Source organism: Coregonus clupeaformis, chromosome 7, assembly GCF_020615455.1.
Source record: "Coregonus clupeaformis isolate EN_2021a chromosome 7, ASM2061545v1, whole genome shotgun sequence".
Taxonomy (NCBI): domain Eukaryota; kingdom Metazoa; phylum Chordata; class Actinopteri; order Salmoniformes; family Salmonidae; genus Coregonus; species Coregonus clupeaformis.
This window is the reverse complement of record NC_059198.1, coordinates 63,498,166-63,521,785: the sequence shown is the minus strand read 5'-3', so window position 1 is coordinate 63,521,785 and position 23,620 is coordinate 63,498,166.

Sequence of the window (23,620 nt, the reverse complement as noted above, 5' to 3'; positions counted from 1 at the left end):
CATAAAGTCAAAAAATACAACAGAAAATATATATACAGTGTGTGTAAATGTAGCAAGTTATGGAGGTAAGGCAATAAATAGGCTATAGTGCAAAATAATTACAATTAGTATTAACACTGGAATGCTAGATGTGCAAGAGATTATGTGCAAATAGAGATACTGCGGTGCAAAAGAGCAAAATAAATAACAATATAGGGATGAGGTAGTTGGGTGGGCTAATTTCAGATGGGCTGTGTACAGGTGCAGTGATCGGTAAGGTGCTCTGACAACTGATGCTTAAAGTTAGTGAGGGAGATAAGAGTCTCCAGCTTCAGAGATTTTTGCAATTCGTTCCAGTCATTGGCAGCAGAGAACTGGAAGGAATGGCGGCCAAAGGAGGTGTTGGCTTTGGGAATGACCAGTGAGATATACCTGCTGGAGCGCAGACTACGGGTGGGTGCTGCGATGGTGACCAATGAGCTAAGATAAGGCGGGGATTTGCCTAGTAGTGATTTATAGATGGCCTGGAGCCAGTGGGTTTGACGACGAACATGTAGTGAGGACCAGCCAACAAGAGCGTACAGGTCACAGCGGTGGGTAGTGTATGGGGCTTTGGAGACAAAACGGATGGCACTGTGATAGACTACATCCAATTTGCTGAGTAGAGTGTTGGAGGCTATTTTGTAAATGACATCGCCGAAGTCAAGGATCGGTAGGATAGTCAGTTTTACGAGGGCATGTTTGGAAGCATGAGTGAAGGAGGCTTTGTTGCGAAATAGGAAGCCGATTCTAGATTTAACTTTGGATTGGAGATTCTTAATGTGAGTCTGAAAGGAGAGTTTACAGTCTAACCAGACACCTAGGTATTTGTAGTTGTCCACATACTCTAGGTCAGACCCGTCGAGAGTGGTGATTCTAGTCGGGTGGGCGGGTGCCAGCAGCGTTCGATTGAAGAGCATGCATTTAGTTTTACTAGTGTTTAAGAGCAGTTGGAGGCTACTGAAGGAGTGTTGTATGGCATTGAAGCTCGTTTGGAGGTTTGTTAACACAGAGTCCAATGAAGGGCCAGATGTATACAAAATGGTGTCGTCTGCGTAGAGGTGGATCTGAGAGTCACCAGCAGGAAGAGCGACATCATTGATATACACGGAGAAAAGAGTCGGCCCAAGAATTGAACCCTGTGGCACCCCCATAGAGACTGCCATAGGTCCAGACAACAGGCCCTCCGATTTAACACACTGAACTCTATCTGAGAAGTAGTTGGTGAACCAGGCGAGGCAGTCATTTGAGAAACCAAGGCTATTTAGTCTGCCAATAAGAATGCGGTGGTTGACAGAGTCGAAAGCCTTGGCCAGGTCGATGAAGACGGCTGCACAGTACTGTCTATTATCGATCGCGGTTATAATATCGTTTAGGACCTTGAGCGTGGCTGAAGTGCACCCATGACCAGCTCGGAAACCGGATTGCATAGCGGAGAAGGTACGGTGGGATTCGAAATGGTCAGTGATCTGTTTGTTAACTTGGCTTTCAAATACTTTCGAAAGGCAGGGCAGGATTGATATAGGTCTGTAACAGTTTGGATCTAGAGTGTCACCCCCTTTGAAGAGGGGGATGACCGCGGCAGCTTTCCAATCTCTGGGAATCTCAGACGTTACGAAAGAGAGGTTGAACAGACTAGTAATAGGGGTTGCGACAATTTCGGCGGCTAGTTTTAGAAAGAAAGGGTCCAGATTGTCTAGCCCAGCTGATTTGTAGGGGTCCAGATTTTGCAGCTCTTTCAGAACATCAGCTGTCTGAATTTGTGTGAAGGAGAAGTGGGGGGGGGCATGGGCAAGTTGCAGCGGAGGGTGCAGAGTTGGTGGCCGGGGTAGTGGTAGCCAGGTGGAAAGCATGGCCAGCCGTAGCAAAATGCTTGTTGAAATTCTCGATTATTGTAGATTTATCGGTGGTGATAGTGTTTCCTAGCCTCAGTGCAGTGGGCAGCTGGGAGGAAGTGCTCTTATTCTCCATGGACTTTACAGTGTCCCAAAACTTTTTGGAGTTAGTGCTACAGGATGCAAATTTCTGTTTGAAAAAGTTAGCCTTTGCTTTCCTGACTGCTTGTGTATATTGGTTCCTAACTTCCCTGAAAAGTTGCATATCGCGGGGTATTTGATGCTAATGCAGTACGCCACAGGATGTTTTTGTGCTGGTCAAGGGCAGTCAAGTCTGAGGAGAACCAGGGGCTATATCTGTTCTTAGTTCTGTATTTTTGAATGGGGCATGTTTATTTAAGATTGAGAGGAAATTACTTTTAAAGAACAACCAGGCATCCTCTACTGACGGAATGAGATCTATATCCATCCAGGATACCTGGGCCAGGTCAATTAGGAAGGCCTGCTCGCTAAAGTGTTTTAGGGAGCGTTTGACAGTGATGAGGGGTGGCCGTTTGACTGCGGACCCGTTACGGACGCAGGCAATAAGGCAGTGATCGCTGAGATCCTGGTTGAAGACAGCGGAGGTGTATTTAGAGGGTAAGTTAGTCAGGATGATATCTATGAGGGTACCCATGGTTACGGATTTAGGGTTGTACCTGGTAGGTTCGTTGATAATTTGCGTGAGATTGAGGGCATCTAGTTTGGATTGTAGGATGGCCGGGGTATTAAGTATATCCCAATTTAGGTCACCAAGCAGTACGAACTCTGAGGATAAATGGGGGGCAATCAATTCACATATGGTGTCCAGGGCACAGCTGGGGGCTGAGGGGGGTCTGTAGCAAGCAGCAACAGTGAGAGACTTATTTCTGGAAAGGTGGATTTTTAGAAGTAGAAGCTCAAACTGTTTGGGCACAGACCTGGATAGTATGATAGAGCTCTGCAGGCTATCTCTACAGTAGATTGCAACTCCACCCCCCTTTGGCAGTTCTATCTAGACGGAAAATGTTATAGTTGGGGATGGACATTTCAGAATTTTTTGGTGGCCTTCCTAAGCCAGGATTCAGACACTACTAGAACATCAGGGTTGGCGGAGTGTGCTAACGCAGTGAATAACTCAAACTTAGGAAGTAGACTTCTGATATTTACATGCAGGAAACCAAGGCTTTTGCGATTACAGAAGTCAGCAAATGATAGCGCCTGGGGAGTAGGAGTGATACTGAGGGCTGCAGGGCCTGGGTTAGCCTCTACATCACCGGAGGAACAGAGGAGGACTAGAATAAGGATACGGCTAAAGGCTTTAAGAACTGGTCTTCTAGTGCGTTGGGTACATAGAATAAAGGGGGCAGATTTCCGGGCGTTGTAGAAAAGATTCAGGGCATTATGTACAGACAACGATATGGAAGGATATGAGTAAAGTGGAGGTAAACCTAAGCGTTGGGTAACAATGAAAGAGATAGCATCACCGGAGGCACCAATTGAGTCGGTCTCCGTGTGTATGGGGGGTGGGACAAAGGAGCTATCTAAGGCAGGTTTAGCTGGGCTGGGGGATCTACAGTGAAATAGTACAATTAGAAATAACCGAAACAACAATAAGCTAACCATATTGAGATGGGAGAGAGGCATAAAGCAATCACGGTGTAATTTGAGAGAGCTAAGACAACAGCTGGTAATGACGACACAGTTTGGGCTGAGGCTAAACATAAACAGGATGCAGTACCGTAAAAAGGAACAGTCCAGCAGGCATCAGCTGTATAGCTGAGTTATCATAAGGTCCGGTGAACAGCAATAGGATAGTTCGGGGGCTGCTAAACCACTAGCGAGCTAGCGGGCTGGGGCTAGCAGATGGAATCTTCGTGGTCAACGTGGTAACGGGAAGCCTGTTGTAATCACATCAGACGATTTCGTCGGCAGACCAGTCGTGTAGGATCGGCGGGGCTCCGTGTCAACACTAGGTGGTCCCGTCCGGTTGACGTAGAGGTAGATAGCCGGGAGATGGGCCTAGCTCAGGATGATTAGCCAGACCACAACGTCCATTTTGTTGCAGCTAGCTGGTAGCGATGAATCCGGAGTTAAAGGTCCAGTGATTCAGTGATTCCGGCAGAAAAACGGATATGTTCTGGGTCGATAACGCGCTGTGCAGACAGTGCAGACTGGCCGAATAATAGTCCAGACTAGAGCTGGCTGGTGGGTGGTTCAGGCCACGGACAATGGTGAAAAACCGCTAACGGTAGCTGATAGCAAGTAGCTAGTTAGCTGGCTACTCCCGTCCGGTAGACCTAGAGGTAGATATGAGCCTGGCTCTAGGCTAGCTCGAGGCTAACTGGTGCTTGCATCGGGGGCAGTGGTGATTAGCCAGACAGCAACATCCATTCGGTTGCGGCTAGCTAGTTGCGATCCGGTTATTAATGTCCAGTGATTAAATTATTCCCGCAGAAAATCCAATGTTCTGGGTGAAATACCGCTAACTGTGGCTAATAGCAAGTAGCTAGTTAGCTGACTAGCTAGTTTCAACTGGAGATTCTAGATAAAAGGTAAGTCAATAATAGAATCCATTCCACATTGAGTGAGGCGGGTTGCAGGAAAGTATATTTTGTAGAAGGATGAAAAGTCTGATAGGGAAATATGTACGAAAAATACAGTCCTAAATACTGCTAGGTTTTACACAGTAATAATATATCTGCCTCACTCTCAGAGAAATAAGTAGTACTGCTAGGTTTTACACAGTAATAATATATATCTGCCTCACTCTCAGAGAAACAAGTAGTACTGCTAAGTTTTACACAGTAATAATATATATCTGCCTCACTCTCAGAGAAACAAGTAGTATGGCTAGGTTTTACACAGTAATAATATCTCCCGAGTGGCGCAGTGGTCTAAGGCATTGCATCGCTAGAGATCCTGGTTTGAATCCAGGCTCTGTCGTAGCCGGCCGCGACCGGGAGACCCATGGGGCAGCGCACAATTCGTCCAGGGTAGGGGAGGGAATGGCTGGCAGGGATGTAGCTCAGTTGGTAGAGCGTGGCGTTGTGGGTTCGATTCCCACGGGGGGGGGGGGCAGTATGAAAATTATATTATAAAATAAGAGAAATAAGTAGTACTGCTAGGTTTTACACAGTAATAATATATATATCTGCCTCACTCTCAGAGAAATAAGTAGTACTGCTAGATTTTACACAGTAAAATGTGGCCGACCGGCTCGATTCGATCTTATGTGGCAAAATGTGAAATTGTGTTTTTTACATTGGATTAAAATAGAGACTCCGCTAGAAAAAGGTATATCATACACTACAGTTGAGGAACAATGGGAAAGTAATTCTGCTTTGAAAGATGATAAACTTGTAACCTCAATTTTGAGAAAATGGCCTTTGAATGTTTTGGTACACCTACTGGAGAGCTCTTCTCTATCTACAGTGGTGCTACTTTGGCAGATAATGTCACCCATCTAAATAAATCGTTTTTGTAAAATGTATTTTTTATAATGAACTAAATGTATGGTGTTTTTGGTTTTTGTCAGTTTCATTGTTTGTTATGCTATAAATGGTTATTGTATGGTTGTAAGTGATAAAATGAACTAGAAAATGTCATATTTTGCAATTCTGAGTAATTACTACTTTAGTAAGGATATACACTTTATTCAGTACTACTGCAGTTGCTAAATAATTCCAATAGATGGAAGCATAAGACCACGAATGACATTTCAGAAGGTTAGTTTAGTGTTCTCCCTGGATACACCACCAAATTATACTTGATTACTATAACGATTATCAATAAACCTGAACATTAATTTAGTCACCTCTGGTCGAGAAAAACGTTTTTTCCTAGTACATTCATTGTCAGATTCATCAACCAGCAGCGAGCACTCTGCCTTCTAGCACAAGCCAGGGGCATGTTGAGGTTCATTTGCTAACCACGAGGGTTGCATGATATAATTTATTGGCGGGCTGGAAGACGCACTCTTGTCTTTACTATTCCGAGGTTGTTTACTCCCAATATCAGATATTAAGATCAATTTTTATAATGCATGTATACTAGGGTTGAGGTTAGCGCATCTGACTAGTGATTATTTACCTGGGGTTCAACACCTGCTATAGTCACTATTTAATTGCTCTTCCAAAAGCAACACAGTCCTAATATGAGATAAATAGCTAACTAAAGCAGTGAGTGACCATTTTAGAAAATCATGGGACATATAGTATTTGGTTGCATGCTATTTTATGTCAATCAAATTGCTGCTTGTAGCCTATAACTGATGCTTCGTGGTCTTATGCTTCCATCTATTGGATATATTTAGCAATTCAAAGTTATTAATTCACGTACAGACATTGGTGAGGCAGCTGAGAAATAAAGTGTATTAGATCAGTCTCAAACCTGCCCCACGCCAATTGCTGGACTTTCACATAGAGGTTACTAGGTAACTGCATCAGATCTACAAATCAATGAGCTAGACCTCCCGATTACACAACAATCACCCAATTATATCCCTTTGGTTTGCAACTCAGTGAACCTGCACAGCATTCGCTCAATTCGATGCATACGAACGAAGATTTCGATGCATATAAAATTACCCAGCAGCCATTTAGAAACAACAAATCGTCAAAAGAAAAATGGTTATTTATTAATTAAAAAATTACTTCTGGCTGTTTAAATTGTCCACATCTTGAAAAAGAGGACAGGGACATGCGTTTTGTTAAGGTTGTACACTTTTTTCTGAAATCAAATATGGTTAACCATGACCAGATGCAATGAACTACTTTTTATCAGAATAAAAAGTTGTTAAAAATGTCATGTGTCCAGCCTACTTGAAGCACCCCAAAAAAAATATTCAAAAGTTTGGTCCTTGGACACAGAGGGGTTGAACATTAAAGTTACCGTCCATCTAGTGACGAGAGGAGGACCGGACAGAGGGAGCATAGGAAGCCAGCATCCGTCAACGAGAGAGGGAGAAGCCCTCCACGGTATTTAACAGGTGGAATAAACAACCAGGGAGCTCCATCGGTCCACAATTAAATGCAGGCAGCCGGTGATGATGTAGTGGTAGCTAGGATAACTAGGATGCTGCTGGAAGAGTAGCTAGCTAGCTTACCTAGCTGTACCGACTAGCTTGGCTAACTAGCAGGTCGTTCGTCTGTCCCTCGTCTCGAGGATGATGACGAATCTGGTGAACCACAAAATGAAACAAGGATAGCGAGTGAAAAGGATCTGGCTACACTCATACTGTCCCTGACCGTAAAGCAAAAAGCAAACTGAACAATAAACTTCGGCATCTCAACACTGTATCGAACTCCGTCGTTGTTCCCCAAGATCACCTCAGCCCACTCTGCGCCTAATTGGACAATATCCTTGGCGCCACACCGGACGCGGACAGTTCTGTACGGGTCTGTGTGGGTAGTTCCAGAACGAGGACATGAGCAGTGCAACACAATAAACTGAACACAGTCACTTCATGAGCTGTCCTAACCAGTTAAGAGTTAACAGCAGGTGTCTTGAAAATAGGAAAATGCAGCGAGTCAGTGGTTCCTGCGCCACATGTAATTGCTTTGGAGTAGTTAAAAAAATAATGTTTTTATATTTCTATATGATCAATCCATAAATAATATAAACCTACATGGAACAGTATCTCTTGCACTTTTGACAATGATTTCTGTATAATAATTATGTATAATACGTTTTGGAGATTCAATAGCCTAGTTAATCATTACATTACTTTTAACACACCATCTGTCTATGTTTTGCTCAGTCTGGCAGTTACAGTGGGGGAAAAAAGTATTTAGTCAGCCACCAATTGTGCAAGTTCTCCCACTTAAAAAGATGAGAGAGGCCTGTAATTTTCATCATAGGTACACGTCAACTATGACAGACAAAATGAGAAAAAAAAATCCAGAAAATCACATTGTAGGATTTTTAATGAATTTATTTGCAAATGATGGTGGAAAATAAGTATTTGGTCAATAACAAAAGTGTCTCAATACTTTGTTATATACCCTTTGTTGGCAATGACACAGGTCAAACGTTTTCTGTAAGTCTTCACAAGGTTTTCACACACTGTTGCTGGTATTTTGGCCCATTCCTCCATGCAGATCTCCTCTAGAGCAGTGATGTTTTGGGGCTGTCGCTGGGCAACACGGACTTTCAACTCCCTCCAAAGATTTTCTATGGGGTTGAGACCTGGAGACTGGCTAGGCCACTCCAGGACCTTGAAATGCTTCTTACGAAGCCACTCCTTCGTTGCCCGGGCGGTGTGTTTGGGATCATTGTCATGCTGAAAGACCCAGCCACGTTTCATCTTCAATGCCCTTGCTGATGGAAGGAGGTTTTCACTCAAAATCTCACGATACATGGCCCCATTCATTCTTTCCTTTACACGGATCAGTCGTCCTGGTCCCTTTGCAGAAAAACAGCCCCAATGCATGATGTTTCCACCCCCATGCTTCACAGTAGGTATGGTGTTCTTTGGATGCAACTCAGCATTCTTTGTCCTCCAAACACGACGAGTTGAGTTTTTACCAAAAAGTTCTATTTTGGTTTCATCTGACCATATGACATTCTCCCAATCCTCTTCTGGATCATCCAAATGCACTCTAGCAAACTTCAGACGGGCCTGGACATGTACTGGCTTAAGCAGGGGGACACGTCTGGCACTGCAGGATTTGAGTCCCTGGCGGCGTAGTGTGTTACTGATTGTAGGCTTTGTTACTTTGGTCCCAGCTCTCTGCAGGTCATTCACTAGGTCCCCCCGTGTGGTTCTGGGATTTTTGTTCACCGTGATCATTTTGACCCCATGGGGTGAGATCTTGCGTGGAGCCCCAGATCGAGGGAGATTATCAGTGGTCTTGTATGTCTTCCATTTCCTAATAATTGCTCCCACAGTTGATTTCTTCAAACCAAGCTGCTTACCTATTGCAGATGCAGTCTTCCCAGTCTGGTGCAGGTCTACAATTTTGTTTCTGGTGTCCTTTGACAGCTCTTTGGTCTTGGCCATAGTGGAGTTTGGAGTGTGACTGTTTGAGGTTGTGGACAGGTGTCTTTTATACTGATAACAAGTTCAAACAGGTGCCATTAATACAGGGGTATACAGAAGATAGCCCTATTTGGTAAAAAAAAACAAAGTCCATATTATGGCAAGAACAGCTCAAATAAGCAAAGAGAAACGACAGTCAATACGGAACATTTCAAGAACTTTGAAAGTTTCTTCAAGTGCAGTCGCAAAAACCATCAAGCGCTATGATGAAACTGGCTCTCATGAGGACCACCACAGGAATGGAAGACCCAGAGTTACCTCTGCTGCAGAGGATAAGTTCATTAGAGTTACCAGCCTCAGAAATTGCAGCCCAAATAAATGCTTTACAGAGTTCAAGTAACAGACACAGCTCAACATCAACTGTTCAGAGGGGACTGTGTGAGTCAGGCCTTCATGGTCGAATTGCTGCAAAGAAACCACTACTAAAGGACACCAATAATAATAAGAGACCTGCTTGGGCCAAATAACACGAGCAATGGACATTAGACCGGTGGAAATTTGTCCTTTGGCCTGGAGTCCAAATTAGAGATTTTTGGTTCAAACCGCCGTGTCTATGTGAGATGCGGTGTGGGTGAATGGATGATCTCAGCATGTGTATTTCCCACAGTAAAGCATGGAGGAGGAGGTGTGATGGTGTGGGGGTGCTTTGCTGGTGACACTGTCTGTGATTTATTTAGAATTCAAGGCACATTTAACCAGCATGGCTACCACAGCATTCTGCAGCGATAGGCCATCACATCTGGTTTGGGCTTAGTGGGACTATCATTTGTTTTTCAACAGGACAATGACCCAACACACCTCCAGGCTGTGTAAGGGCTATTTGACCAATAAGGAGAGTGATGGAGTGCTGCATCAGATGACCTGGCCTCTACAGTCCCCCGACCTCAACCCAATTGAGATGGTTTGGAATGAGTCAGAAGGAAAAGCAGCCAACAAGTGCTCAGCATATGTGGGAACTCCTTCAAGACTGTTGGAAAAGCATTCCAGGTGAAGCTGGTTGAGAGAATGCCAAGAGTGTGCAAAGCTGTCATCAAGGAAAAGGGTGTCTATTTGAAGAATCTCAAATATAAAATATATTTCGATTTGTTTAACACTTTTTTGCTTACTACATGATTCCATATGTGTTATTTCATAGTTTTGATGTCTTCACTATTATTCTACAATGTAAACAATAGTAAAAATAAAGAAAAACACTTGAATAAGTAGGTGTGTCCAAACTTCTGACTGGGACTGTATGTTGTTCTTCTACATCATAATAATGATGTCTGCATAGCATTTTGGCTTCATTTTGGCAGATGAACTCTTGCTTATTTCTGATTAACTCAGGTTTTCGCCCAGTGGCAAATGAGTTGGAGCTGTGGCAGGCGTTGGACGTGTGGCCGAAAAGTGTCCAGTTTGAATCCCAGGCCAGGCGCTGGAAAGAACGGGCGGAATTGATCTGACCCCTGGAGGGCTGCTGGGTTCACATCCTCTAAACATTCACCTTTCGTTGGGCCCTTGAGCAAGGCCCTTAACCCCACAGCATGCTCTCCATCCAGGGGCGCTGCACTGCAGCTTGAAACTGTGCTGGTCTCAACTGTATGTGTGAGGTCTGCTGTTTGGGGGGTTAAGAACGGAGCAGAAGACACATTGTTGTTGTTTGCTGTAATTAATGGACAAAGTTGTATTGTATTGTAATGTATTGTATTGTATTGTATTGTATTGTATTGTATTGTAATGTATTGTATTTTAAATAAGTCAGCCAGAGATGCCTCCCTGGCCACCAGTGTTTGCATATAACGAAGATCAATTCTACCCCCCCCCCCCATACAATACTTTTATACACAGTAATTACTTTTTTATATATAATAATAATAATAATAATAATAATAATACATTATACACATTACATTTTGGATAGATAGTACTCAGACATCTATAGTGTTTACAGTAATGACTATTACCGATCATGATCTTTTTTAATTCCACCCCTCTGCTACTCTCAACCCCGCCCACCTATCTCCGTAGAACATCCTCTTTTGATTTCCACCTGCCATATTTTTTTCAACTGTGCTGTGATGTCTTGCATGCAATTTTAACCTTTCTAGTTGCATAGTATCCACAGACTGTAAGTTAAAGATCAATATTTTTCATAAGAGTATTATTCTGTTGTTGATTGACTATGGCTTTCCAAATCCCCAGCACTGCTATTTCTAAGGATAATTTTAAATGAATTATTGTCCTATAAATTATATTCTTAGCAAACAATATTCCTATTGAATAGTAGTAGACATCATTCATAAATGGCACCATGCAGGGTTCTATATGGAACCATTTTGGTTCAGTGAAGAAGAACCTCCAGAGTTCTGATCAAAGAACCCTATAAAAGGTTTCTATATAGCACTTTTAGTGGTTCCATATATTAAGCAAGCGATAGAACCCTTTTTGGTTTAAACAGGAGTGAAGAGTGTGTTGATATAACGGTAATATTGTCAAAATTCCGCTTGTAACAACGATCAGAATGAGTAAAAACAATAAGGTTCTGCATATTAGACAATAATTAAGAGTAGGATAAATGATTGTGTCATGCAGAACTTCTATAGATATGTGTGTGTGTGCTGGTAAAGATGTGTGTGTGTGTGTGCTGGTAAAGATGTGTGTGTGTGTGTGTGTGTGTGTGTGTGTGTGTGTGTGGCTGGTGAGACAACCACATATCACAGTCAAATATACACGATACAAACATTTCATTCCAGCTATATAGCGTTTTGCAAAAAAAGAAATCAGACACAAAAATCTATTAATTAAAATCTTAGAACAACAATATTTGACAGACACATGAAGGTACCCATAAGTAATCATTTCTGATGTAAAATAACAAACGTGAAAAAATTGTGGATATAACGTTTTAGAAATAAACTCTTAAACAATATTGTCATCTCACATCTTAGCTTTGGTGTCATGTTCCCCAGAGAGACTCATTTTAGAGGCAGGGACCTCCTCCTCTCTCTCCCCAGGGAGACTCATTTTAGAGCACTGACGTCTAAACAGAGATCCAACATGTTGGTTGTGGTTAACACAGTGACAACTACATTTACATTCTTACATTTTAGTCATTTAGCAGACGCTCTTATCCAGAGCGATTTAGAGGAGCAATTAGGGTTAAGTGCCTTGCTCAAGGGCACATCGACAGATTTTTCACCTAGTCGGCTCGGGGATTAGAACCAGCGACCTTTCGGTTACTGTCACTACGCTCTTAACCACTAAGCTACCTGCCACCCTACCTGCCAAACGAATTATTGTAGGTCAATTGTTATATTTTTATTAATTATCTCTTAGAAATCAAACATTTACTAACAGACACATCCAAACAGTCAGGTGATTTAATGCAATCACATGAACATGTAGTCATGACTGATATTTTTCACCTTTTCTCCATGTAGTGGAACTAATAATAATAATAATAATAATAATAATAATAATACAATATGATTATTAATAGTAATTCATAATAATAATGTCTCACTATTTCTAGTGTGTATGCTGGTAAAGATGTGTGTGTGTGTGTGTGTGTGTGTGTGTGTGTGTGTGTGTGTGTGTGTGTGTGTGTGTGTTGGTGAGACATCCACATATCACAGTCAAATATACAGGATACAAACATTTCATTCTAGCTACAGTGGGGAAAAAAAGTATTTAGTCAGCCACCAATTGTGCAAGTTCTCCCACTTAAAAAGATGAGAAAGGCCTGTAATTTTCATCATAGGTACACGTCAACTATGACAGACAAATTGAGAAAAAAAAATACAGAAAATCACGTTGTAGGACTTTTAATGAATGTATTTGCAAATTCTGGTGGAAAATAAGTATTTGGTCACCAACAAATAAGCAAGATTTCTGGCTCTCACAGACCTGTAACTTCTTCTTTAAGAGGCTCCTCTGTCCTCCACTCGTTACCTGTATTAATGGCACCTGTTTGAACTTGTTATCAGTATAAAAGACACCTGTCCACAACCTCAAACAGTCACACTCCAAACTCCACTATGGCCAAGACCAAAGAGATGTTAAAGGACACCAGAAACAAAAGTGTAGACCTGCACCAGGCTGGGAAGACTGAATCTGCAATAGGTAAGCAGCTTGGTCTGAAGAAATCAACTGTGGGAGCAATTATTAGGAAATGGAAGACATACAAGACCACTGATAATCTCCCTCGATCTGGGGCTCCACGCAAGATCTCACCCCGTGGGGTCAAAATGATCACAAGAACGGTGAGCAAAAATCCCAGAACCACACGGGGGGACCTAGTGAATGACCTGCAGTGAGCTGGGACCAAAGTAACAAAGCCTACCATCAGTAACACACTACGTCGCCAGGGACTAAAATCCTGCAGTGCCAGACGTGTCCCCCTGCTTAAGCCAGTACATGTCCAGGCCCGTCTGAAGTTTACTAGAGTGCATTTGGATGATCCAGAAGAGGATTGGGAGAATGTCATATGGTCAGATGAAACCAAAATAGAACTTTTTGGTAAAAACTCAACTCGTCGTGTTTGGAGGACAAAGAATGCTGAGTTTCATCCAAAGAACACCATACCTACTGTGAAGCATGGGGGTGGGAACATCATGCTTTGGGGCTGTTTTTCTGCAAAGGGACCAGGTCGACAATTTTGTTTCTGGTGTCCTTTGACAGCTCTTTGGTCTTGGCCATAGTGGAGTTTGGAGTGTGACTGTGAGGTTGTGGACAGGTGTCTTTTATACTGATAACAAGTTCAAACAGGTGCCATTAATACAGGTAACGAGTGGAGGACAGAGGAGCCTCTTAAAGAAGAAGTTACAGGTCTGTGAGAGCCAGAAATCTTGCTTGTTTGTAGGTGACCAAATACTTATTTTCCACCATAATTTGCAAATTAATTAATTAACAATCCTACAATGTGATTTTCTGGAGAAAAAAAATTCTCAATTTGTCTGTCATAGTTGACATGTACCTATGATGAAAATTACAGGCCTCTCTCTTCTTTTTAAGTGGGAGAACTTGCACAATTGGTGGCTGACTAAATACTTTTTTCCCCCACTGTAATAATTAATAATAATGTCTCACTTTCTCTTGTAGTAATTTCACTCCTTCTAGTGTGTGGCTTTGTTCAACATGTCTGCTATTATTATGATATTATTGAATTTAATTCAATGTCAATCAATGTTAAGAAAAGTATGTTCAGGTTTCATACCAAATTACACAGGAAGTAGGAGCTCATTGTAATTTTGAAAACAACAAATGTTCTGATATTCTGAAAGATGATTTAGAATTATGATACATTACCATTTTTACAAATTGTAAAATAACCACGATATACGAATCCTATAATACGAGATATGAACAATATGTTTTTGAATTTGACTTGCCTACGCCCAGTTAGCGCCATTTTGTATGATTGAACTGACACGTACCTGTCCCAGGTGAAATGGACCGTTAGATCTGGGTGTTTTACTGTCATTCTCTATACTATAATAACACCATATATTTAATATCCCTACACACTTTACAATAATCCCTTGGAAGATTCTTACCTTGTAGCCTGTATTCACAACCAGAACATGTCAAGTCATTGAGATATTTTCCGTTGTGCTGTGAGAGCACCTTTCTGATGACAAGTGGCTCTGTATCTATGTTCTAGGTACATTTCATCTTTGGATGCAATAATATATGGTCAAAGTCTAGTGGCACAACACCATACTATAGCATTAACATAACAGTAGTTTAACCTTTGGTCAGTAAAGGCCATGGCATACTATAAAATGTTGAATCATTATGATGGATCCAGTTTCAACATATCTCTAACTTTGAAGTATACAGTGGGGCCCCAAATTATTGACACCCTTGATAAAGATGAGTAAAAATGACTGCATACAATAAATAATTCAAATACTGAGTTATATTGTATGCTAAAAAAAGGGAAATTAAATTATTTTATACTAATACAGTGAGGGAAAAAAGTATTTGATCCCCTGCTGATTTTGTACGTTTGCCCAATGACAAAGAAATGATCAGTCTATAATTTTAATGGTAGGTTTATTTGAACAGTGAGAGACAGAATAACATCCAAAAAATCCAGAAAAACGCATGTCAAAAATGTTATAAATTGATTTTCATTTTAATGAGGGAAATAAGTATTTGACCCCTCTGCAAAACATGACTTAGTACTTGGTGGCAAAACCCTTGTTGGCAATCACAGAGGTCAGACGTTTCTTGTAGTTGGCCACCAGGTTTGCACACATCTCAGGAGTGATTTTGTCCCACTCCTCTTTGCAGATCTTCTCTAAGTCATTAAGGTTTCGAGGCTGACGTTTGGCAACTCGAACCTTCAGCTCCCTCCACAGATTTTCTATGGGATTAAGGTCTGGAGACTGGCTAGGCCACTCCAGGACCTTAATGTGCTTCTTCTTGAGCCACTCCTTTGTTGCCTTGGCCGTGTGTTTTGGGTCATTGTCATGCTGGAATACCCATCCACGACCCGTTTTCAATGCCCTGGCTGAGGGAAGGAGGTTCTCACCCAAGATTTGACGGTACATGGCCCCGTCCATCATCCCTTTCATGCGGTGAAGTTGTCCTGTCCCCTTAGCAGAAAAACACCCCCAAAGCATAATGTTTCCACCTCTATGTTTGACGGTGGGGATGGTGTTCTTGGGGTCATAGGCAGCATTCCTCCTCCTCCAAACACGGAGAGTTGAGTTGATGCCAAAGAGCTCGATTTTGGTCTCATCTGACCACAACACTTTCACCCAGTTCTCCTCTGAATCATTCAGATGTTCATTGGCAAACTTCAGACGGCCTGTATATGTGCTTTCTTGAGCAGGGGGACCTTGCGGGCGCTGCAGGATTTCAGTCCTTTACGGCATAGTGTGTTACCAATTGTTTTATTGGTGACTATGGTCCCAGCTGCCTTGAGATCATTGACAAGATCCTCCCGTGTAGTTCTGGGCTGATTCCTCACCGTTCTCATGATCATTGCAACTCCACGAGGTGAGATCTTGCATGGAGCCCCAGGCCGAGGGAGCCTTCCATTTGCGAATAATCGCACCAACTGTTGTCACCTTCTCACCAAGCTGCTTGGCGATGGTCTTGTAGCCCATTCCAGCCTTGTGTAGGTCTATAATCTTGTCCCTGACATCCTTGGAGAGCTCTTTGGTCTTGGCCATGGTGGAGAGTTTGGAATCTGATTGATTGATTGCTTCTGTGGACAGGTGTCTTTTATACAGGTAACAAACTGAGATTAGGAGCACTCCCTTTAAGAGTGTGCTCCTAATCTCAGCTCGTTACCTGTATAAAAGACACCTGGGAGCCAGAAATCTTTCTGATTGAGAGGGGGTCAAATACTTATTTCCCTCATTAAAATGCAAATCAATTTATAACATTTTTGACATACGTTTTTCTGGATATTTTTGTTGTTATTCTGTCTCTCACTGTTCAAATAAACCTACCATTAAAATTATAGACTGATCATTTCTTTGTCAGTGGGCAAACGTACAAAATCAGCAGGGGATCAAATACTTTTTTCCCTCACTGTACATTTGCTCAGAGAAAGAGATTTTGTTTAACAAGTAATACTTTTTTTCTCAAAAAGGTAGGGGTCAAAATTGACACCCCCTTTCAAAATCTCCCTTGCGAGGATAACGGCACTGAGCCTTTTTCTAAAATGTTTTATGAGTTGGAGAAAAATCGCTGTGTAGCTACCGCTTAATTATTTCATCATTAATAAACATTATTTTTGTTTAAAAACTAAAAAGCTGGTGTTTCTATGTCAAATGGTTTTGCTATATTTCAGTCTTCTGTGATGAATATAAAGTGTAATATTGGGATGCAAACTCTCTCTCTCTCTCTCTCTCTCTCTCTCTCTCTCTCTCTCTCTCTCTCTCTCTCTCTCTCTCTCTCTCTCTCTCTCTCTCTCTCTCTCTCTCTCTCTCTCTCTCTCTCTCTCTCTCTCTCTCTCTCTCTCTCTCTCTCTCTCTCTCTCTCTCTCTCTCTCTGACTATGGAAACCTACTGAGAATCTGCCATATAGAATCTGATACAAATTAACATATTTTTTTTTTTTTAACAAAAATAAAACATTAAACACATTTCCATGTATGCTGTTCTCTCGCTGTTTGCAGGTCTTTAAATAGGGTTGAATCAGGTCAATACAGCCAGATAATTAATTATATATCCTCAAACCTTAGACTCATGTCCATCCACATGCTGGCTTAAACCTAACCCTAGCTTCAACCCGACCCTATCCTTAACCCTAACCCAACTCTATCCCTAACCCTAACTCTAGCTCCAAGCAATAGCACTGTGGCAAGGACTTATGCCAAGTTGTTTGGATGAATAGTGATCTGTATGATTTTTAACAAGTAACTCCACTCTACTACAAAGTTGATATTCAATGTGATAAACAACTTGTTCCTTACTTTTTATTTTTAGAAACCACTATTCAGACCTTGTTTTTCCTTTACCACATTTAAATGTACCCCTTGACTTCTGTTGAAACATTTAATGTTTGTGTGTGTGTATCTTCTTGACAAGTTTCCAGCAGAAGGTTATCCAGATGGGTCAATTCAATCTGGAGTGCCAGAGTGCGCTCTGGGCGTTCGTAAATTCATAGCGTTGTCAGATTGTCAGTTCGTAAATTCATAGCGTTTCACTCTCGGAGCGTTCAGAGCGCACACTGGACGCTCTGGCCGAGGAGTAGGTTTGATCCGAGTGGTCAACGGCAGTCAAGCGTTTTTCTTTATTTTTATTATTTTCTACATTGTAGAATAATAGTGAAGACATCAACACTATGAAATAACACATATGGAATCATGATTCCTGTGTTGTTGTTTCAAATCTAAAAAGTATTTATGGTGACGACAAGAAGAAGAGGCCACACCAACAAGAGTCAAAAGGTGATGTTCAACTATAATAAAAGTTTCCTTCACTACTGCCAGTAATGTAGAGGCCAGGGTGGGACCCCACAGACTGTATCCTGAATCCTGAACAGATCAGTCAAGACAATAAGTGGTAGCTGAGTAGCTCAAGGTCTGCCAAAGGTTGCCTAGACAAAACACGCCCCCCCCCAGTCCACAGGGGCCTGAGAGGATGGGATGTGGTCAACAGGGTTGGGCTGATTACTTGAGATTTGTAATCAGAATAAATGACAATTAAAGTCATTAGTAACTCAGTCATTAGTAAATGAGTAACATAAAACTGATTACTTGGGTTACTTTCTTGGTTAGCCAGCATCTGCCTCCTCAGTTTACACATAAACCTGTCTGCAAAGACAAAACATCTACCTGCAAAGACAGGCAGGTAGACTTTAATGTAGGCCTACTCATTTCCACTGAAACTAGAGATTTAGCTGATGTCATCCCTGTGCTTGATGGGAAGTAAACAGGGTGGAGCTGTGTTGACTAATAAAACAAAAGTCCTCTTGACAAAAATATCCTGGTGAAATGTTTGATGATCCGGTCCTCAGTACGCGGGGGTTAGCCTATGAAGAGCTTTATGAATAACATGGCAGGTCTACATCATACAAAGGTATGAGGCCTTTGGCCTAGAAAGAAAAACAAGGATTTCATCATCTCTTGAAATGAACTAGAGCTCCTTTATATTATAGGTCTATACATGACGTTGTGTAAGTGGTAGCCATGACACTACAGTCACCTGAGCGTAGACTACTCTCAGCAACAAGTGAGTTAACCTTTTACTGCAGGGGCTAAATCAGGGTCACAGTGTTTCTTGGTAGTCTTAAACAAATCTACTTTGAAACAAAAGTATACACCTCACACACATGGTTATGGGCTTTAAAAAAGAAGACACCGGTACCATCTCAGATATAGAGTTGAAATGTATTCAAGTTTGAGTTTGCATCCCAATATTAAACTTTATATACATCAAAGAAGATTGAAATTCAACAAAACCGTTTGACATAGAAACACCAGATTTTCTGAGATAAAAAAAAGAAACGTTTATGAATTATTAAATTATGAAAATCATGACTAATATTCCACCCATGAGGCCACTAGAGGGCGATTTGGTCATTTGACTGCAGGAAAGGGGTACGTCAAGGAGTCCATATTGTTTCAGAGTGGAACACTGCGGAACACTCAGGTAGACTGTCTGCTTCCTGACCTCTTGAGCCCCCAAGTTCACAAGGACAGATTGAAAAGGCATCAGAACAATAGGAGATGATACTTACTGTCAACTAAAGCTGTGAATTCCTCTGAGATGTGTCACAACACTGAGTCTGACGGAAAGGCCATGATGGCAAGTATTTTCTTTCTGGCAGCAGCTCAGGAAAGGTCAGCCGGTAGGTGTTTTATTCTACACTGAACAAAATTATAAATGCAACATGTAAAGTGTTTGTCCCATGTTTCATGAGGTGAAATAAAAGATCCCATAAATGTTCCATATGCACAAAAAGCTTATTTCTCTAAAATGTTGTGCACACATTTATTTTCAAATCCCTGTTAGTGAGTATTTCTCCTTTGCCAAGATAATCCATTCACCTGACAGGTGTGGCATATCAAGAAGCTGATTAAACAGCATGATCATTACACAGGTGCACCTTGAGCTGGAGACAATAAAAGGCCATTCTAAAATGTACAGTTTTGTCACACAACACAAAGCCACTGAGTTTTGAGGGAGAGTGCAATTGGCATGCTGACTGCAGGAATGTCCACCAGAACTGTTGTTAATTTCTCTACCATAAGCAGCTTCCAACGTCTTTTTAGAGAATTTGGCAGTACGTCCAACCAGCCTCACAACCGCAGACCACGTGTATGGCGACGTGCGGGCGAACGGTTTGCTGATGACAATGTTGTGAACAGAGTGCCCCATGGTGGCGGTGGGGTTATGGTATGGGCAGGCATAAGCTACAGACAACGAACACAATTGCATTTTATCGATGGCACTTTGAATGCACAGAGATACCGAGACGAGATCCTGAGGCCCATTGTCCTGCCAGTCCTTCGCCGCCATCACCTTATGTTTCAGTATGATAATGCACGGCCCCATGTTGCAAGGATCTGTACACAATTCCTGGAAGCGTAAAATGTCCCAGTTCTTCCATTGCCTGCATACTCACCAGACAATCATCATGGAAATGTCGCCGGAGAAGATGGCTGCCGTTTTATAGCCCTCTAACCAATTGTACTTTTTTGTGTGTTTTTTCGCGTTATTTGTAATTTATTCTGTACATAATGTTGCTGCCACCGTCTCTTATGACCAAAAAGAGCTTCTGGATATCAGGACGGCGATTACTCACCTCGTATTGGACTAAGATTTTTTCTTCAACGAGTCGGACGCAAAGGAAATTGTACAGACACCCGACAAGGCCCAAATCCCTGTCATTCGCATGAGAAACTCTCTCGCCTTGTAAGGATCCGACGGCGAGCGAGTAAACTGCCTCTTTCATCAATCCTATTAGCCAATGTTCAATCATTTGAAAATAGATTGGACGACCTAATATGAAGGTTATCCTACCAACGGGACATTAAGAACTGTAATATCTTATGTTTCACCGAGTCGTGGCTGAATGACGACATGGATAACATACAGCTGGCGGGATATACGCTACATCGGCAGGATAGAACGGCTGACTACGGTACGACAAGGGGTGGCGGTCTGTGTATATTTGTAAACAACAGCTGGTGCATAACATTTAATACTAAGGTTTTGCTCGCCTGAGGTAGAGTATCTCATGATAAGCTATAGACCACACTATTTACCAAGAGAGTTTTCATCTATATTTTTCGTAGCCTTCTATTTACCACCACAAACCGATGCTGGCACTAAGATTGCACTCAATGAGCTGTATATGGCCATAAGTAAACAGGAAAATGCTCATCCAGAGGCAGCGCTCCTAGTGGCTGGGGACTTTAATGCAGGGAAACCTAATTTCTACCAGCATGTTAAATGTGCAACCAGAGGAAAAAAACACGTAAAAGCTCTCCCTCGCCCTCCATTTGGCAAATCTGACCATAACTCTATCCTCCTGATTCCTGCTTATAAGCAAAAACTAAAGCAGGAAGCACCAGTGACTCGGTTAATAAGGAAGTGATTAGATGACGCAGATGCTAAGCTACAGGACTGTTTTGCTAGCACAGACTGGAATGTGTTCTGGGATTCTTCCGATAGCATTGAGGAGTACACCACATCAGTCACTGGCTTCATCAATAAGTGCATCGATGACGTCGTCCCACAGTGACCATACGTACATTCCCCAACCAGAAGCCATGGATCACAGGCAACATCCGCACTGAGCTAAAGGCTAGAGCTGCCATTTTCTAACCGGACGCCTATAATAAATCCCTCTATGCCCTCCGACAAACCATCAAACAGGCAAAGAGTTAATACAGGACTAAGATTGAATCGTACTACACCGACTCCGATGCTTGTCAGATGTGGCAGGGCTTGAAAACGATTACAGACTACAAAGGGAAGGACAGCCCCAAGCTTCCCAGTGACACAAGCCTACCAGACAAGCTAAATCACTTATATGCTCGCTTCGAGACAAGCAACACTGAAGCATGCATGAGAGTATCAGCTGTTCTGGATGACTATGTGATCACGCTCTCCGTAGCCGATGTGAGTAAGACTTTTAAGCAGATCGACATTCACAAGGCCGCAGGGCCAGGCGGATTACCAGGACGTGTACCCCGAGCTTGCGCTGACCAACTGGCAAGTGTCTTCACTGACATTTTCAACATGTCCCTGACTGAGTCTATAATACCAACATGTTTCAAGCAGACCACCATAGTCCCCGTGCCCAAGAACACTAAGATAACCTACCTAAATGACTACCGACCCGTAGCACTGACGTCTGTAGCCATGAAGTGCTTTGAAAGGCTGGTCATGGCTCACATCAACACCATTATCCCAGAACCCTAGACCCACTCCAATTTGCCTACCGCACCAACAGATCCACAGATGATGCCATCTCTTTTGCACTCCACACTGCCCTTTCCCACCTGGACAAGAGGAACACCTATGTCAGAATGCTGTACATTGACTACAGCTCAGCGTTCAACACCATAGTGCCCTCAAAGCTCATCACTAAGCTAAGGACCCTGGGACTAAACATCTTCCTCTGCAACTGGATCCTGGACTTCCTGATGGGCCGCCCCCAGTTGGTAAGGGTAGGTAACAACACATTTGCCACGCTGATCCACAACACGGGAGCTCCTCAGGGGTGCGTGCTCAGTCCCCTACTGTACTCCCTTTTCACCCATGACTGCATGGCCAGGCACGACTCCGACACCATCATTAAGTTTGCCGATGACACAACAGTGGTAGGCCTGATCACCGACAACGATGAGACAGCCTATAGGGAGGAGGTCAGAGACCTGGCCGTGTGGTGCCAGGATAACAACCTCACCCTCAACGTGATCAAGACAAAGGAGATGATTGTGGACTACAGGAAAAAAAAGAGGACTGAGCACGCCCCCATTCTCTTTGACGGGGCTGTAGTGAAACAGGTTGAGAGCTTTAAGTTCCTTGGTGTCCACATCACCAACAAACTATCATGGTCCAAACACACCAAGACAGTCGTTAAGAGGGCACGACAAAGCCTATTCCCCCTCAGGAGACTGAAAAGATTTGGCATGGGTCCTCAGATCCTCAAAAAGTTATACAGTTGCACAATCGAGAGCATCCTGACTGGTTGCATCCCCGCCTGGTATGGCACTACTCCCGAGTGGTGCAGTGGTCTAAGGCACTGCATCGCAGTGCTAGCTGTGCCACTAGAGATCCTGGTTCGAATCCAGACTCTGTCGTAGCCGGCCGCGACCGGGAGACCCATGGGACAGCGCACATTTGTCCTAGCGTCGTCCAGGGTAGGGGAGGGAATTGCCGGCAGGGATGTAGCTCAGTTGGTAGAGCATGGCGTTTGCAACGCCAGGGTTGTGGGTTCAATTCCCACTGGGGGCCAGTATGAAAAAAAACAAAAAAAAAACATGTATGCACTCACTAACTGTAAGTCGCTCTGGATAAGAGTGTCTGCTAAATGACTTAAATGTAAATGCTCGGCCTCCGACCGCAAGGCACTACAGAGGGTAGTGTATACGGCCCAGTACATCACTGGGGCCAAGCTTCCTGCCATCCAGGACTTCTATACCAGGCAGTGTCAGAGGAAGGCCCTAAAAATTGTCAGACTCCAGCCACCCATTGTGGATGTTTGGGATGCTCTGGATCGACGTGTTCGACAGCATGTTCCAGTTCCCGCCAATATCCAGCAAGTTCCCACAGCCATTGAAGAGAAGTGGGACAACATTCCACAGGCCACAATCAACAGCCTGATCAACTCTATGCGAAGGAGATGCATGAGGCAATTTACATTTTAATTAGGCCTACATGAAACATGAAACAACAATATTAAACATGAAACAACAATAATAAACATGAAAGCAATAAATTCAAAACAAAACAACAAGGCCATACTTTGGGGCGAACACTTTTTTAGAATGAATGAATATTATCCATATATTCTATAGAAATTATATTACGAAAGCCTACGACCTTGAAGTGGTCATCACGTTACTTTGCACTGCCATTGAAGAGGAGTGGGACAACATTTCACAGGCAACAATCAACAGCCTGATCAACTCTATGCAAAGGAGATGTGTTGCGCTGCATAAGGCCAATGGTGGTCACACCAGATACTGACTGGTTTTCTGATCCACACCCCTACTTTTATTTTCTGTGACCAACAGATGCATATCTGT